Raw genomic sequence first — 20,085 nt, 5'->3', positions numbered from 1 at the left:
ATTTTTTCAGAGCTAGATGCAGAAAATTTTTTTATTCAATTTGCAACCTGATGGAGGTCAGTATAGATGGACTAATAGACCAAGTCCCACACACTGCTAGAAGCCCAAATATTTTTTCAGAGCTAGATGCAGAAAAAAATTATTTTTAATTTGCAACCTGATGGAGGTCAGTATAGATGGACTAATAGACCAAGTCCCACACACCGCTAGAAGCCCAAATATTTTTTCAGAGCTAGATGCAGAAAAAAATTATTTTTAATTTGCAACCTGATGGAGGTCAGTATAGATGGACTAATAGACCAAGTCCCACACACCGCTAGAAGCCCAAATATTTTTTCAGAGCTAGATGCAGAAAAAAATTATATTCAATTTGCAACCTGCTGGAGGTCAGTATAGAAGGACTAATAGAACAAGTCCCACACACTGCTAGAAGCCCAAATATTTTTTCAGAGCTAAATGAAGAAAAAATATATTTTTAATTTGCAACCTGATGGAGGTCAGTATAGATGGACTAATAGACCAAGTCCCACACACTGCTAGAAGCCCAAATATTTTTTCAGAGCTAGATGCAGAAAAAAATTATTTTTAATTTGCAACCTGATGGAGGTCAGTATAGATGGACTAATAGACCAAGTCCCACACACTGCTAGAAGCCCAAATATTTTTTCAGAGCTAGATGCAGAAAAAAATTATTTTTAATTTGCAACCTGATGGAGGTCAGTATAGATGGACTAATAGACCAAGTCCCACACACCACTAGAAGCCCAAATATTTTTTCAGAGCTAGATGCAGAAAAAAATTATATTCAATTTGCAACCTGCTGGACGTCAGTATAGAAGGACTAATAGAACAAGTCCCACACACTGCTAGAAGCCCAAATATTTTTTCAGAGCTAAATGAAGAAAAAAATTATTTTTAATTTGCAACCTGATGGAGGTCAGTATAGATGAACTAATAGACCAAGTCCCACACACTGCTAGAAGCCCAAATATTTTTTCAGAGCTAGATGCAGAAAAAAATTATTTTTAATTTGCAACCTGATGGAGGTCAGTATAGATGGACTAATAGACCAAGTCCCACACACCGCTAGAAGCCCAAATATTTATTCAGAGCTAGATGCAGAAAATTTTTTTATTCAATTTGCAACCTGATGGAGGTCAGTATAGATGGACTAATAGACCAAGTCCCACACACTGCTAGAAGCCCAAATATTTTTTCAGAGCTAGATTCAGAAAAAAATTATGTTTAATTTGCAACCTGATGGAGGTCAGTATAGATGGACTAATAGACCAAGTCCCACACACTGCTAGAAGCCCAAATATTTTTTCAGAGCTAGATGCAGAAAAAAAATGATTTTTAATTTGCAACCTGATGGAGGTCAGTATAGATGGACTAATAGAACAAGTCCCACACGCTGCTAGAAGCCCAAATATTTTTTCAGAGATAAATGAAGAAAAAAATTATTTTTAATTTGCAACCTGATGGAGGTCAGTATAGATGGACTAATAGACCAAGTCCCACACACTGCTAGAAGCCCAAATATTTTTTCAGAGCTAGATGCAGAAAAAAAATATTTTTAATTTGCAACCTGATGGAGGTCAGTATAGATGGACTAATAGACCAAGTCCCACACACCGCTAGAAGCCCAAATATTTTTTCAGAGCTAGATGCAGAAAAAAATTGTATTCAATTTGCAACCTGCTGGAGGTCAGTATAGAAGGACTAATAGAACAAGTCCCACACACTGCTAGAAGCCCAAATATTTTTTCAGAGCTAAATGAAGAAAAAAATTATTTTTAATTTGCAACCTGATGGAGGTCAGTATAGATGGACTAATAGACCAAGTCCCACACACTGCTAGAAGCCCAAATATTTTTTCAGAGCTAGATGCAGAAAAAAATTATATTCAGTTTGCAACCTGATGGAGGTCAGTATAGATGGACTAATAGAATGATGCTATGCCCAAAAGATTTTACTTCACTAGGTGCAGTAAAAAAATTGGTATTCTATACACAGGTGGTATATCTTGCAACACAGATAGGCTACTCCACTGACTAACACACTCTGCAATAGGCCAAAAAGGATTAGCTTTGCTAGATTCAGCCAAATGCTGTGAAAAAAACTTGCACAGCACTGGCACAGACCTGCCTGGCAAAAACTGATAGGAACTGATGTAACCTAGTCCTGAAAAGGACTCCAATTACAATTAGTCTTTACTCCCACAATCTATCTATTTAAGAGCACAGACCTGCCTGATAAAAGTCGTAGGAAATGCTGTAACCTAGTCCTTAAAAGGACTGCAATCACAACTATTCCCTACTCCCAAGCTATTTGTATATTTGTGCGAAAATTGGCTTGAAATTAACAAGGTATAGCGCACACAGAATCAGCGGTGCCGTCTAACACGCAGCTGCAGCAGTGAGAAAATGGTGGCGACGGGGAAAATGGCTTGGTCTTATAGGGCAAGGACATGTGACATACACTGCCAATCACACATGCCCTTGCTTGTGTGAAAAAAAGCACTTCGCTCCGTGTGTGCGCTGCTGATAGGCTGACAGATTGCACCTCCCCACTGCAAATGCGGGAAAGAGAAAAAAAAATGGAGATCTTCATTGTTCCTGCAGAGATCCATCCCCTGCCCCTCCCCCCGCCCCGCTGTACACTCAAACTGCGTATTAACATTAATTTTCATCATTACTGAGAAAAAATCCAGTTATGATTTTGGTGCACGAACAGTTATCGAACATAACCTCGAACAGCCGAATTTTTCTCAAATTGTTCGTGTTCGCCGACCGGCTCGAACACCGCCCAAAACAGCTCGAATTTGAGATTGGCGAACAGTTCGAGTAGAACAACGCTCATCTCTGGTTGTGAGCCCTCAGCTCTTAAAAGAGCTATTTTTTGGTGGTATTATGGAGCTAGTGAGCGGCTCCTTTAAACACTGAACTAGTATACACTGCAGGTAGCCTTTACAAGGGCTTTTGTTTGATCAAAAGGCCTAAACACTCTCCTTAGCAGCTCAGCGATCTCTCCCTATGCTTATAGAACGCATGCTCCAAACGCAATGAGCACAAAATTGGCGGCAGAAGGGTTTAAATAGACCCTATGATGCTGGGCAGCCTGCCAATCACAGTAAAGCCACAATCAAGATGTCTGAGGAATTACTGTGATTGGTTAAGAAGCCCAGCATGTTTAGTGGCTGCAAAGGAGGCGCCAAAACTTCAGGGCGGGACATCCGAATATAGCGAGGCGAGTACACAAATACTCGCAGAATAACGATTAACCCGAATACCGTACTATTCATGCGAATAGCGAATAGTAACAAATACACTCGCTCATCACTACTCTGCAACTGTGTCAACAAATAGTGCTTAATATTTAAAGTGTAACTCTAGCTCCCCTCTACCACCATCTCCATAGAACTGCACCATTCTGTTATATTTTTTATATCCAGAGGTTAAAAAATATAAAAGGGTCCAATTTATCCTAGATGTAGTGGAAATTTCTTCAGGGTTCTGAACCCTGAAGAGGTTAAAAGAAGTGACATAAGATGGAACATGTGAACAGCAATGTTATTTTGACATTGCTGTGTATTATGTTCATTTATTGGGGCACTTTTGCGTCACTGAAAACATTGCACATACCCTAAGAGCAAAAAACTTTGTTTATTAAAGCATTATGATTATTAAATAATAATCAAGTTCAGAGTTACTTGTAGAATGCAATTGGCTTTTTGGTCTTATTCTGTGTAAGTAAATGTTGTGTATAAACGCATACATCTAAAATATCAAGTCTGACACTTCATTTTATTTCAGGCAATGTTCACTGAAGTTCCCATATTTTTTTTTCAATCAAACAATAACAAAGACTACATTTGTCTGTATTTCCTGTGTGTATTCCAATGAGATTGAACAAACAAAGGTCTCGACATTTGGCAAAAAACATGTTTCTGGCTTTTTTCTACTTAATGCATTACAAATAAAAGATTAAGTTAATTTAGGGGGAAAAACAACTATTTAGATAGCAAGTTTATTTGTACAATTATTTAAGCCCCAAGCTTTGAATACAATAATAATACGTTATGGAACTGTATTCAGAAATTTGACCATTATATTATAAATGTTTAAAGGATTATTCTCATGTTTGAAATTTAACCCCTATCCTTGGTATATGGGATAACTAAAACAAGGGACACTCTTCTTGGCAGATCTAAAAAAACTACCACAAACAGGTTTGGCGCTAGCCACTCCATTTACCAGATCCCAGGATTGTTCTCGCCTTCACCCTTTAACCCCAGTAGAGAGATCTCATCTTACACATGGACCCCTGGGTTGGTGCCATGTGGTATGCTGCTGTTTGGTGGTGCAGGTTAGCAGGACTGGTCAAGTAGCCTGGTCAGAATGGGCTAAGGTCAGTAACAGGAAAATTAACTAGAAACCAGGAACTGAAAATCAGGATGTATGAACCAGACAAGCAGGGAAATATCTGGTAGCATCCAGTTTGTGGTGCTGTCCAATTGGCTGAAGTAGGGGGCGTATTGCCCACACATCCATACTGGCAGACTGGATGGCATTAAAGGTTTCAGTCACCCTAGTCAGTGACTAGATAGAACCTGTGCTGCCCAGAGATTCTGGTCCAGACATTTCCCTCATCACCCGTGCTACTAGCAAAATGAACACAGGTGAAGACTTCTCAAGAAAAGAGGTCCCAGAGATGTGACAATAACTTTCCAATTGCTGGGGTCCAACCACTGGACCACCTGGTGTAACTAGAGAGGTGGTTGATGATGTGCACTGCCACTCCATTCATTCTTATGGGAGTGGTGAAAACCAGCTGAAAGCAGCTCTTGGCGGCTATCTCCAGTGGTCCCATTAAAAATTAACAAAACGGTAATGCAGAAAATTTATTAAGGCTCCTTTCACATAGGGCCCTTTACAGCCCTCATTCTCTGGACCATTGGGAGTCCCAGGAGTTAGACCTTCAGCAGTTGGGAAGTTAATCCTTATCCGATACATAGGGAATCATTTTCAAACCTTGAGAATTCCCTTTAAGTAAAGTAATAAAAACTTCTAAGCTTTTGGCATCTTGCAAATTATTTTATACTAGCTGTACTACCCAGCTTCGCCCGGGTTAATAACTGCTGTTAGCAAAATAGAATGTGTTGACAAAAATTTATTCTCCACAGAAAAAACACAAAACAAATAGATAGAAGTGTAATTATTAAAAGGCAAAAACTAAGCTAATAGAAGCATTTCACAACATATATTTCAACACCAGAGATATTCCACACAGATTTAACTAAATTGGCAAAGTAATGTGAAGTAATCTTCTACTCCTTATTCGAGAGCCTTTTGATAAACGACATTCTTAGTTCTTCCTTCAGGTGCAAACATAAACAGATTTTTGGCTGTTCCAACTCTTGAACAGGCGACATAAAGTTGACCATGAGAAAAGCATGGAGATTGTAAATCGATTCCAACTACTTTCAAGGACTGTCCCTGAACCTTGTTGATGGACATAGTAAATGCCAGTCGAACAGGAAACTAGAGGCGTTTAAAATCAAAAGGCAAATCAGATGGAATGAGAGGAATTGTTGGAATGAAAACATCTTCTCCTGTGGCACATCCTGTCAAAACGGTTGCCTCAATTACACGTGGAAACAGGTTCTTAATCAAGAGTCTTGTTCCATTGCACAGCTTTGGTGGATCCAAATTTCTCAATAGCAGAATAGGTGCTCCAGGATTTAGAAAGAGGTTGTGAGGAGGAAGTGCTTGTGGCTCCAAGGAATTGAGGAACTCAGTTGGATAAAATAATGCTTGAGCAGGGTCTATTACTGTATCCACTGACTTGTAGGTTGTGCACACACCTGGAAGGAGATTTAGAATTTGAAGATTGATCTTGTTGACACTGTCATTTTTGGGAGCTAGAATGGCCCTTTCACACAGCCAGACAGAATTTTTTAAGTGGAGTTGAATGTTTGGAAAAACCTTTGCTTTCAACTCCTCAATGGAAGTCACAATGCAACAAAAGTTGCTTGGGAAGGTGATCTGTCCTTTGGTTGAGTTTACTGGTTCCTTGCTATCTCCAATAGTCAACAGCTGGCTCGAGAACAGTCCAGCAGTAACATCGCCTGTCATGTAGACCCCCATGTTTGTGTTCAGTGACATTTTCTTTACTTTTCTCCAAAGGTACAATGCTTTGAAACAGGCATTCAGTTCGTCTGCAGAGGTTGATCTTGGAATAGCAGGTAGTGTTTGCCGGAAGTCACCTGCCAAAACAACAACTACTCCTCCCATGATATATTTGTTGCTACGTAGGTCTTGCAGCAGTCTGTCCACTGCTTCCAGAGCCCTTTTGTGTGACATGGTGCATTCATCCCAAATGATGGCACTGCATTTTTGAAGCAATTTGGCCAGTCCTGATCCCTGGGCAATATTGCACACGGGGCTGTCACTATGAGACAGGTTAAGTGGTAGTTTGCATGTCGAATGTGCTGTCCTGCCACCTTTTAAAAGCGTAGCTGCAATTCCAGAAGATGCCACGGCAAGTGCAATCTTTTTTTGTTGTCAAAATTTTGCCAGGAGCAAGTTGATTACAAATGTCTTTCCTGTTCCACCTGAAGCATCAAGGAAGACAATACCACCTTTGTTGGTTTCACGGAAACTTAAAATGTAGTTATAGGCGTCCCTTTGATCTGGTACCAATATTGGCTTGCTCTGAGACACAAATGCTGTCAGTTCATCAATATTGTAGTTTGTTTCTAGGAAAATCTCCCTACACATTTGGATGCCTTCAGGATTTCTTATTGGAGCAGGCAAACCAAGCAACTGTAAGGCTTTTCCTGACATTGCTATGCACTGATCTTCAAGGAGCATTAACGTTTCATTGAACATTTCCTCAGTGAAGTTGATGAGTTGCTGAGGATTTTCCCTTCTAATCTGCATGAGGATGTCCTCACTGAGATCAGTTTTGTACTTTTTCCAAATCTCAAGAGGATTTGAAATGCTTCAGGTTGTTAGAATAAAAGCAAAGAGGTGTCTTAGTCGCTTTGGGGTTTGTGTGGCTGCTGCTTCACTGAGGGTGTCCTTCATTTTCCAAAAGTCCTTTTCTTTGGCAAGCTTCCCTGAATGTTTCACACACATGGCCTCCGATGGTCTTCAGGTCAGAAAATGATGTAGGGCCTTCGACAACATGAAGTAACATGCGCAGGTAGAAGCGGAAAGGGAAAGGAAAAAAAAACAGCTCACCTCCATGAACCAGCTGGGTGTCTCCGGGATCCGTGATCAGCGCTGCTGCTTGCGATCAGTAGACAGGTAATAGGAAAGACGATGATCCCGCTCCACAGACTCCAGTAATAAAAACAAATGTCTTTTATTTCGAATCTTTTTTAAATATCCAGATAGCGATAATGTAACTCCAGCTGGTTCTACATGATAGTCTAGAATTAATGGTGGTACATACTTTTGAGAAGGAAATGGAGTCACTACAATTACTCCTAGCTCTAGTAATTTCTGGTACTGGAATGGCTTTTAGGACATGGGGTGGGTGAAAACTGTGCGCATGCAAAATTGTATTCCCTGATGTGGGTTTCCTGAATGTTTTAGAAGTGATTAGTTCATTATTTTGGCCATTTAATTCTAAGTCCAAAAAAGTAATAGAGTTACGGTTGGTGGTGTATGTAAATCGTAAATTAAATTCATTATTATTCAAATACGATATAAATTCTGGAATGTCATCCATGTTGCCCCCCCAAACCATTAAAATATCATCAATAAATCTTGAGTAATAAATGAGGGATGTACAAAAGGGGTTATGGGCACTGTACACATAGCATTCCTCCCACCAAGCCATAACAAGATTAGCCACCGAAGGGGAAAATTTAGCCCCCATAGAAACTCCACCAGTTTGGAGAAAAAATTTCCCATTGAACATAAAATAATTATGTGTTAATAGAAAAGATAAAACTGTTTTGATGAACGATTGAAGTTCATGGAGTAAGAACTATATTTTAACATATGGTGATCTATGGCAGAGATTGCTATGTGGTGAGGAATGCTAGCGTACAGTACCGTGATGTCACAAGTAAGCCATGACCATGAATTTGACCAGGTGACATCAAATAAATTAAGGACGTAGCATGAGTCCTCAAGATGACCTGGAATACGCATGACAAGTGGCTGTAAAGCAGAGTCCAACCATTGACCTAATCTTTCTCCCAGCGAGCCAATTCCTGAAATAATTGGGCGCATGGGTGGGGGTCATACATTCTTGTGAGTCTTAGGTAAAGCATGTAAGATGGGAATAGTTCGAGAATCCACAATGAGGAATTCTGATTCTTTTTTAGTGAAAAAGCCCAAAGAAAAGCCCTCTTGTATAGAGATGAGCGCTGTTCGACTCGAACTGTTCGCCAAACTCAAATTCAAGCTGTTTTGAGCGGTGTTCGAGCCGTTCGGCGAACACGAACGATTTGAAAAAAATCATAACTGGATTTTTTCACAGTAATGCTGATAATCAATGTTAATACGCAGTTTGAGTGTATAGCGGGGCAGGGGGAGGGGCAGGTGATGGATCTCTGCAGAAATATTGAAGATCTCCATTTTTTTTTCTCTTTCCCGCATTTACAGTGGGGAGGTGCAATCTGTCAGCCTATCAGCAGCACACACAAGGAGCGAACTGCTTTTTTTCACACAAGCAAGGGCATGTGTCATTGGCTGTGTATGTCACATGTCCTTGCCCTATAAGACCCAGCCATTTTCCCCGTTGCCACCATTTTCTCACTGCTGCAGCTGCGTGTTAGACGGCACCGCTGTTGCTGTGTGCGCCATACTTTCAGTGTTAATTTCAAGCCAATTTTCTTTGAAATATACAGATAGCTTGGGAGTAGGGAATAGTTGTGATTGCAGTCCTTTTGAGGACTAGATTACAGCATTTCCTACAACTTTTAGCAGGCAGGTCTGTGCTCTGAAATAGATAGGTTGGGAGTAGGGACTTGGCAGGCAGGTCTGTGCCAGTGCTGTGCAAGTGTTTTTCACAGCATTTGGCTAAATCTTGCTAAGCAAATCCTTTTTGGCCTCTTGCAGAGTGTGTTAGTCAGTGGAGTAGCGTATCTGTGTTGCAAGCTACACCACCTGTGTATAGAATACAATTTTTTTTTACTGCACCTAGCCAAGTAATACCTTTTGGGCATAGCATCATTCTATTAGGCCATCTATACTAAGCTTCACCAGGTTGCAAATTACAAACAATTTTTATCTGCATCTAGCTCGGAAAATAATTTTGGGCATAGTAGTACTCTGTGGTACTCATTGTATTAGGCCATCTATACTAAGCACCACCAGCTTTCAAATTAAAAATAATTTTTAGCTGCATCTTGCCTGTAAAATAATTTTGGGCATATTAGCAGTGTGTGGTACTCATTCTATTAGGCCATCTATACTAAGCTCCACCAGCTTTCAAATTACTAATAATTTTTAGCTGCATCTTGCCTGGAAAATAATTTTGGGCATAGTAGCAGTGTGTGGTACTCATTGTATTAGGCCATCTATACCAAGCTCCACCAGTTTTGAAATTAATAATAATTTTTAGCTGCATCTTGCCTGTAAAATAATTTTGGGCATAGTAGCAGTGTGTGGTACTCAATGTAATAGGCCATCTATACCAAGCTCCACCAGTTTTGAAATCACTAATAATTTTTAGCTGCATCTTGCCTGTAAAATAATTTTGGGCATATTAGCAGTGTTTGGTACTCATTCTATTAGGCCATCTATACTAAGCTCCACCAGCTTTCAAATTACTAATAATTTTTAGCTGCATCTTGCCTGGAAAATAATTTTGGGCATAGTAGCAGTGTGTGGTACTCATTGTATTAGGCCATCTATACCAAGCTCCACCAGTTTTGAAATTAATAATAATTTTTAGCTGCATCTTGCCTGGAAAATAATTTTGGGCATAGTAGTAGTGTGTGGTACTCATTGTATTAGGCCATCTATACCAACCTCCACCAGATTTGAAATTAATTATAATTTTTAGCTGCATCTAGCCCGGAAAATAATTTTTCTTCCCAAAAGTGGTAGCAATAGAAATATGGGACGCGTGCCTGACTAACAAAAATATACGCTTCATATCAAAAAACACCAGCCTAGCGCACTGCATTAATAAGATGGCATCATTGTCTCTCCCATTGCTAGGCCTACTACGCTGGCTAACATTCCTGTGCCTAATACACAATGTATGGGTCCGCGCTAGCCACGATGCAGAGGGGTCTAAAGCTGCTGCTAACGCTTTATCACAATTCAATTGGCAGATTTTCACTGAGCTCCTCCCCAACGCCCACCCATCGGGCAACAGTTGCCCACCCTCCCTATGGGATCTAGTGGAGAATAGTTGATGAAATTAATCAGAGGGTCAGTTGCCCCGTCGACGTGGCAAGCATACGGTAAGGCATGGGAAAAGTGGACACGACTAGTAGCAGGCAGACGGGTTGACCAATGTGAACAAGCCAGATTACAAGTCACCATACAATTTCTCCACCAGCTAATGATGAGGGGCATATCAGGGGCGTCAGCGCAGCGGTGTCTGACCAGAGGAGGATTTCACTTCCAACTACTGAATTGGGGAGATGTGACAAAGAGATTCATCATCAGACAATCCATAAAAGGGTGGAAAAGGGGTCAGCCAAGTCAGGAGTGTAGACGTCCCGTCCCGTGTCACTAAAACTGATTTCACATCATATCCCTAACACCTTTAACATGACACTCACAATTTGAAGCAGCACTACTGTCTACTGCATTTGTGATCGCCTTCTCCGGGGCGCTCTGCATAAGCGAATTAGTTCCTTAATCCAAAATTACCACCAGTGGAGGCTTATTACACCAGGACGTAGTCATAGCCAATAATGCAATACGTCTACGCATAAGCCAATCGAAAACGGTTCCAGCGGGCAGGGGCACTTGGGTAATTCTACAACCCACAAACGGTACACTGAGTCGGGTAACAATAGTAAAAACATATATAACCATCAGATCACAAAGTAATTTCTTCCTATCACACATTGATGGAATGCCATTATCAAGATACTTGGTCCAAGCTATACTTAATAAATGCATAACATCGGCAGGGAACCACCCCAAAGATTACGGGACACACTCATTCCGCATAGGCACGGCCAAGGAAGCAGCAAGAGCAGGACTGTCAGAAACGGAAGTTCAGAGGATAGGGAGATGGCGATCCACGTGTTTGGCGAGATACATAAGACCGGACTTGTTATCCTAACGTGGTTTGTTTCTTTTACAGGTGACGCTAAGCCAACAGTGTGGGTAATAGGCCACTCGTATATATATTGGGCAGAAAAAATGGCGATAGTCCACCCAGGCGGGAGGAAATTAGAGTTTCATAACACATATTTCAACTGGAGAGGTATTAGAGGCCTGCTATGGCCACAGGTACTAATGGAGGTAATCAAGGTAGGGAGAGAGGCAAGAGGTCTGGTCATCTTAGTTATACAGGCCGGGGTAAATGACCTAGGTCATCATAAGAGCGCATAACTAATGGCAATAATGAAACTAGGCACTGAGCGCTTCAGAGAATTTTTCACAAAACTAACTATAGTATGGTCAGAGATTGTGCCGATAGCGGTATGGCAAGGTGCGCGAGACATCACGGCCATCGAACAGACAAGGCGGGTAATAAATATTCGGAAGGCAAAATTTAGAAGAGACAGATGCGGTGTAGTGATACAACACCGACAACTGGAAGGAGGTAAAGCAGGACTCATACGGACCGACGGTGTTCACTTAATGGATATTGGACTGGACATATTCCTGTCAGGACTCCAGCACGGAGTGGAACAAGCGTTAACAGTGATGGATGGGGGTCAGAGTCCTGCATACGAGTACGCAGGATCCTACGTGGCCTGGAAATAGAAAGGACATGTTGGAGAGTTACACTTGTTGGCAACTTGCCGGTGTGGAGACCCAGGGCATGCTGCAACAAGCTGAATTATTTTAGAAATAAAATGCCTTTCTAATGGAATGAGTATAAAGAGTTAATAAAGCTGTGACCGATCCTCACCCATCCAGTTGTAAGAGTTACATTATTGTATTGTCAAGGAAAGGGGGGCGGTAGGGGGGCTGAGCGTCTGGGTTTGGTTGGAGGTCCCCACAGTCTGCCTAGGCTAGATGCATTTAAAAATTCTTATTAGATACACAGGCATTGCAGCTTGCTTGGCAGCTGGGCTACTACGCCCAAAGTATTGCCTAGGCTAAATGCAGTTAAAAATTCTACCCTGACCTGCAGACACTGAAGCTTTGGAGCAGACCTCTGAGTAAACAGCTCTTCAGACTCAACCATCTGTGTTACCCCAAGCCATAGTATATGTAGTTTCTTACAGTTAAAAGGGGGGGGGGGGGGGCGACTCAACCCACCTGGAATTGATGATGCCAATCGTCACGTAAAACACAGCAAGGGGACTCCAAAAAGAGTCTCCATTTTTTCCAAAAATTGTGGCACAGACACCACTTAAGTGGCATCAATTGCCCCAGAGTTGCTTAAAACGGTTGGTGATGTGATTTTACCAAATCCTCAAGCTTTTAGTCTCCCCAGAATGACACAGGGGTAGAAAAGTCCTTGCGGATCCATGATTTGTTCATCTTTATGAACTTGAGTCTGTCTACATTCTCAGTGGACAGCCACGTGCACTTATCTGTCAGCACACCACCAGCAGCGCTGAACACACTTTCAGAGAGAACGCTGGCTGCAGGGCATGACAAGATCTCCAAGGCATGAGTGGCGAGCTCCGGACATTTTTCCAGATTGGAATCCCAAAATGAGCAAGGGTCCAGTGACACAGTCATGGCTTCGATGTTCACTTGGAGATACTCCTGTACCATCCTCTCTAGGCGTTGACTATGTGTCAGACTACTTGTCTCCTCTGGCCTTGCAAAGGATGGTCTAAAAAAGTGGTGAAACGATTCCACAAAATAGCTGTTACTGTTATGGTTTCAGTGATGAATACTCAACAGTCCCACAGTTTGCAAGTTAGAACTGTGAGATTCACTACGTGCACCACTGGTGTTTTGTGGAATAGCACCTGTAAGATTCTGCAACAGCCTCTGCTGATATTCCTGCATGCGTGATTCCCATTCTATATCAGGAATTATTTTGGCAAATTTACTTTTGTACTGGGGATCTAAGAGTGTGGCAACCCAGTAGTTAGGATTACTTCTAATTCTGACAATCCAACGGTCATGTTGCAGGTAGTGCAGCAAGAAGGCACTCATGTGTCTTGCGCATCCAGGAGGACAAAGTCCTTGTTGTGTTGGTAGTGAGGTAAGAATCATGCTTCCTTCCTCTGCCCTCTCCCCCCACCCTCACACAACAGAAATGTGATCAAGGTCTCCCTCATTTGATGAGTCTTCCATGCCCATCGACAGTTCGTCCTCCACTTCTTCCTGGGCTCCTGCACCTTCCTCAATAGTTTGGCTGCTACCATGCGCCCTGGTTAATCCCTCTCCCCCACCCTCCCATGCCTGCCACCTTGGTGCTGCCGACCGTCTGGAACTTGGAGATGTTATCACTTCCGCATACGACTCCTCCTCTACTTCCTCCACCTCCTCTTGTCCCACCACCAGACTCTGAATTCTGTTTAACGTGTGCACCAGCATGTAAATCACCGGAATAGTCATGCTGATAATGGCATCATCAGCACTTAACATCTTCGTCGCTATTTCAAAACTGTGCAGAAGGGTGTGTGGCGCCCCTGAGGGTTCAGTCGCCACAGAGGTACTGCATCTCACCCAGAGGTGTGGTATCTCACCCTCAGGTAAGGAAGGAGTATGGCTCGGGACCCTAACACCTGCATCCAACACATACCCGCAGTGGGGGTAGGGCGAGATTGCTCCTAAGGGAGAGCACAGTCCCAGGTCCCTAGCTGGCGGGAGGGTCCTATGTAGTGGGTGTGGGTGGAGAAAGCAGCTTAGGGGAGCACATGACAGGGAGAGTATAAATAGGAAGCCATCTTAGAAAGAGCAAGGCAGTCAGAGGAGGAGAAGTGACAGGAGCAGAGGCTCTACATGAGCTCTGCTCCGGAGGCGGGCCTAGCCTGGGAGGTCCAGGACTGAAGGAGAGAAGAGAGGAGTGGGAGCAGGAAGGCTCCAGGAACCGAAGTGACCCTAGGGGTACGGGCCATGCAGAAGGCCACCCATACGCCCGCTGCTACCAGGAAGGAGAGGGGTCAGGCCAGATAAGGGGAACCGGTCCCTCAACTAGCGGAGAAACAGCAAGGCTTAACTAGAAAACGGAGGCTGCAGCATTTCATGTACTGCAGGCCAAAGTCCACACCAGTCTCACTAAGAAGGTAGCCACATAGGACCCAGGGGACGGAACACACGTCGCCCGCCAAGGCCCGAGGATACCGGATAGAAGTGTCACTGGGTGTGAGGTGCAGGGAGAAGGCTAGTGAAAGGACACACAGAAGGGGGTCCTGCTAAGTACTCCGGAGCTATCTGGGGGTGGACTGAGCCCCTCACTGAGTACGCACAGCACAACGGGGGAGATTGCTCTGGTACCTGTAATCTGGACTGCAAAAACTGTGAGTAAAGATCTTGGGACTGCATCACACGGACTCTGTGTTCATTACTGACTCCCTGCACTACAACCACCATCATCCACCCACACTGCCCTGAAGCTACACTCTTCCTGTGGGTAGTAATAATACCATTACTGCAAAACCACCAGCTTCAGAGGACTGTTCTGCAGCGGCGGCCCCTTTGTCCGCACTCCATAGGTGGCATAGTCGGACATTATAAAACCCATATATACAAATTAAACTTGGATTGATCACCCAGGGTCACGGACCGGGTCACCGCCACAGTGACTACAACCCCCAGCGTCTACCGGCTTGGCTCCAGGCACCCCACGGCCCAGGGGGCGCGTCAACTTCATAGGTCCCTGATCTGAGACCACTCTTGCAGCTTGATTTGCCCCACCTCTCGATCCCGTTCGCCCAAGCTATGAGTCAGAATGTATTGCACCAGGGCTTGTCGGTGCTGCCACAGTCGCTGCAACATGTGCAGAGTTGAATTCTACCATGTCGGCACATCGCATTTTAGCCGGTGAACTGGCAGGCCCAACGACTTCTGTAGAGATGTAAGTCATTGAGCTGCGGGATGCGAACGGCAGAAGTGAGCACACAGCGACCGTGCCCTCTGCAGAAGGCCATCTAGTCCGGGATAGTGGGCTAAAAATTGCTGGACAACCAGGTTCAACACGTGAGCCATACAAGGCACGTGTGTGACATTGCCCCGGCAAAGGGCCGCACCCACGATTGCAGCATTGTCGCACATGGCCTTCCCTGGTTGCAGGTCCAGTGGAGACAACCATTCATGAAACTGGGTCCCCATAGCTGACCACAACTCCTCAGCTGTGTGACTCACATTTCCCAGACATTTCAAAGTAAACAACGCCTGATGCCGTTGAGCCCTGCTGCCAGCATAGTAAGGAGGTGTGCAAGATTCCTTCTGCGCAGTTAGAAAGCGGGTTGCATTACCAGACAGGATTTGGGTGCAGGTGGAGGACCGAGAGGAGGTTGAGGAGGCAGAAGCAGTGGAGGAACTTCTAGATAAAGAGGATTGACGCACAACTCGTGGGGACGGCAAGACTTGGACAGCAGCCCCTTGTCCTGCTGTCACCATAGTTACCCAGTGCCCAGTCAGCGACATGTAACGCCCCTGTCCATGCCTACTCATTCAAGTGTCTGTAGTGAAATGCACCCTGTCACACACAGAGTTTCTCAAAGAAGCGGTGATGTTGTGTGCGACATGCTGGTATAGCGCAGGCACACCTTTCTTTGAGAAGTAGTGCCGACTGGGCATCTGGTACTGGGGCACTGCGACGGACATAAGGTCTCGAAAATCCTCTGTGTCCACCAGGCGGAAAGGCAGCATTTCTGTAGGCAAGAGCTTGCAGATGGTGAAATTTAACCTCAGCTTTGTCATGGCTAGGAGGAAATGGTCTTTTACTTGTCCACATCTGAGGGACTGAGGGCTGGCTGTTGTGCTTAGACGGGGTGGAGTAGGGTGTCCCCGGCAAACTGCCGGTCTGTGAGGAAGATGCAGGCGGAAAAGTTAGGTTGCCTTGATCCAAATGTGGTGCTCTCAATGTCGGAGAGCGCTCAACACCAGCTGGTGTTTCCACTTCCAAATGAAATGATGACCTGCCAATCACACTGGCTGTTGCTGGTAAAGAGGTGGCAAGTCTGCGTCCAAAAACATGTGTGACTGCTGTCTCCCCTTTCACAGAGGATGAAGAGGCTGCGGATGCACAAGATGGGGCAGACCGTGGTTGGCCCGGACCGCTAGGCCGCATTGTAGCACAGTGAGCTTCCCACTGCAGCTTATGCTTCATATCCATGTGATGGTTCATGCATGAAGTACTCAAACTATGGATTTTTTGGTCTCTACTTAGCTTTTGGTGACAAATATTACAGATAACACGAGTTGGGTCATCCTGAAAAAATGCCCAGGCTATGCAAGGCTTAAAGCCCATGCGATCTGAAGAGCCACTATGACTTGTGGTCAGAGGCAGAGTTGTGGTTGGCGATGCAGTTGTTGACGTGCTTCCAGTACTCCGTCTCTGTCCAGGAAGGCACAACCTAACCTCGTCGTCAATAGCATCTGTGACGCCCAGCTGCGCTTGGTATCACAGATCCTAGAAGAGTGCATTGATGGAATCCTCCACAAGAGGCCCCCATAAACATTCACACATCTCCACCTTCCGCCTCAGACCAGCAGAGGGAGCCCGTTAGGGATATAAATAGGGAAGGTGGAGCTAGGCAGTTCAGTTCCTCTGAAGAGTTCTTGCAGTAGAGAAGCCTAAGAGAGGTCAGTCTGCAGTGGTGCTCAGTCTAGTCTAGAGAACTCAGTTAATAGTTCAGCAGTGGAGCACGAGGCTCCTGCTAGCTAGATTCAGGGAGCCCAGTTAGAGCTTAAGGTGTGCCGGCGCCATAGGATCGGTGAAGCGCGGCAAGCTGCCGATAGTGTGTATAGCCTAGTGAGGGCCCGAGTAGGCCGAAGGCGAGTGGAGAGTTAGTACCTAAGGGGCGGAGGAGCTTAACCAGCTCACTCCAAAAGCATTTACTGGACACCGGATCCGAACTTGCCATGATCTCTATGACCCAATAAGGCATAACTGGAATCCCTGGAGAACTACAAGTTCCAGGATCGCTAAGGTGCTGATACGTAATAGAGCCAGGAGACGCTTAGGCCCCGCATACTGGGAGCGTGAACTTCAAGACAAGGCCCTACCACAAGGTCAGCCAGCGCAGGACAGAGAAAAAGTTAGGCCTAGCTCCAGGCAGGTCAGAAACTTACTACGCAGAGGCAAGAAACAGTAGGCCTTACACCCGCTCATTGGGGAGGATCCTGATATCCACCCTTCACCCTACAGTGCTCCAGGATGTGCCTAAATTTCCACCAGTAAAAGGTACTGAAGTGACTACCGTGTCCATTCCCTTTCTTGCTCTGACCCAGCTGGGTCTCGCCTGTCCTGCATTCCCCCTGCATACTCTTTTCTGAGGCCTAGCTCCACCTGTGGGGAGCTATACCATTGAGCTGCCTTATCACCGGCCTCAGTGGACTGCTGCAGCGCTGGTGCTTCTCACCAGATACCACAGGTGGCGTCACGAACTCTTATAAAATTAACAATTATCCACCCTTTTAAAGAGTGACCCCAGGGTACGGGCCCGGGAGCCGACCACCGCGACATCCCCAAGGCCAGTCAAAGGCCCGGGTACCGAGTCATCTCCATCCCCTAGGCTAGTCACATCCTCCTCCACCTCCTCTGCTGACCTCATCGACTGGCTGACTGTGGCTTGACAGTAAGTGGGATCTCCAACCTCGTCATCATCACCCTGTGTGTTCTCACACCCGTCGTCCTCAGAGCCAACCTCTTCCTGCTCTGACCGAAAAGTCAAGTTGTCGCTCCAATCAGGTATTTGAGTCTCATCATCGTCTTCATCATTGTCTCCACCAACAGGAGTTACAGTTTGGGAACGAAGGTCTACATTATGCTCAGAACCTTCTTCATCTGGTCCTGGATCCGACTCATAAAGATTCTGGGCATCAGTGCAGATCATTTCCTCGTCTGGATTAATAGAATCTCTGGAGCAGACCTCCGTTTCACAGGCTATAGTATGAGTAAACAGCTGTGCAGACTCAACCATCTGTGTTACCCCATACTCAGACGGGCAGCTGGAGACTTGGGAGCTGTGAGGAAGGAAGTGCGATTGGGGTGACACCTCTGAGGGCTGGAGTATTTGTGATGTTGAAGTTGAGGTACCACAGGCAGGAACGGACTGGCTGTGTCGGCTTGGCACTCCAGCGTAGTCCCTCTGCCCGCTCGCGCCCGAAACCTCAAAGGGATGTGCAAGCGGCTTTTCTTCCCAGGGCTGTTCCCCGCCCAGCAGGAAAGTAGGGGAGCTCAGGTCGGCCTTCCACTCTACTCCCTTACCCCCCTCACCCTCTTTCCTTCTTCCGTTCTCCATCTAACCCCTCGGCTCTGTGGTGTCCGCTCTCCCTCCAGCTCTCTCCTTCTCACAGTTGTATTCACACTGTGGCGAATCTTTTGGGCCCAGGCATTAGAAGTTGTCGAGGTAATGGATAATATGTGCCCCCTTAGAAACGTCCATTACAACCCATTTGAGGAAGCAACTAAACACCTCAAATAGTGAGCAGGATCTGGACCACCCCATGGGCAAACAGAGATCTATATAGTATGCTGCTTCCCAGAAGCAGCCCAATAGGTGGACACTATTCGGAGGCACAGGTAGTAAGTAACCGGAACGCAGCATCAATGTCTGTTTTGGCCATTAGGGTGACCCTTCCCAACTTCTTGATCCGCCTGATTGCCTTGTCAAAGGATGTACAGTATATACTACTGTACTTGGTTCCGTGTCGATGTTGTCGCTTACTGACCTGCCCCTTGGATATGACAAATGGTGGATTAGTCCGAATGTATTGGGTTCCGTTTTTGGCACAACTCAGAATGGGGATACCACTACGTCTTGTAAGGAAAGTGTTCTGAATGGAACCGCCATTCTACCTAAAGATATTTCTTTTTTTAATTTTCTTGTCACGACGTCTGGGTGTTGGTAGGCTGATTTTAGATTTTTTCTCCAGCCTTTCTTGATTTTAGAAGGGCATGACATGCCTATATCTGTGTCTCCCCCTCCTTTTACTCCTCCACCTCATTTCTTTTCGCATGACTATATGTCACTTTTCCATGTGTTATTTGTGTCTTCTGAGCAGTTTTTCAGCTTTTGGACACCTTTGAAGTGTTTTCTATGTGTTTTCTATGTGTTTCTATGTGTTTTTGTTTGCCTGCCATTGGTTTTAACGGTGTTCGAAGGTGTTCGACGAACAGTTCGGCGAATATACGGGTGTTCGACGAACCAAACCAAACTCGAACACTACGGGGGTGGCTCAACTATTCTCTTGTACTAATTTGATGAGTTTTCCTGAAAAAATGCCGTTGGGTCATTGGAAAGAATGGTATATATATATTGTGACCTTGCAACATGTTATTAATAGAAAGGACATAATCCTCACTATTCAAGACCACCACTGATCCACCCTTGTCCGACATCTTGATCACGATGTCTGTTCTTTTGGAAAGATTGTCTAAGGCAAGTTTTTCAATTCTGGATAAATTGCACTTTCCTCTATGATTTTGCATGGGTTCCTGCTGTAATGTTTTCAAGTCATGTTTAGAGATGAGCGTTGTTCTACTCGAACTGTTCGCCAATCTCAAATTCGAGCTGTTTTGGGCGGTGTTCGAGCCGGTCGGCGAACACGAACAATTTGAGAAAAATTCGGCTGTTCGAGGTTATGTTCGATAACTGTTCGTGCACCAAAATCATAACTGGATTTTTTCTCAGTAATGATGAAAATTAATGTTAATACGCAGTTTGAGTGTACAGCGGGGCGGGGGGAGGGGCAGGGGATGGATCTCTGCAGGAACAATGAAGATCTCCATTTTTTTTTCTCTTTCCCGCATTTGCAGTGGGGAGGTGCAATCTGTCAGCCTATCAGC

This window comes from Phyllobates terribilis, unplaced genomic scaffold (assembly GCF_046119375.1).
Source record: "Phyllobates terribilis strain yellow unplaced genomic scaffold, ASM4611937v1 Scaffold_9__5_contigs__length_417890890, whole genome shotgun sequence".
Lineage (NCBI taxonomy): Eukaryota > Metazoa > Chordata > Amphibia > Anura > Dendrobatidae > Phyllobates > Phyllobates terribilis.
Note: the sequence above shows the minus strand (reverse complement) of the source record.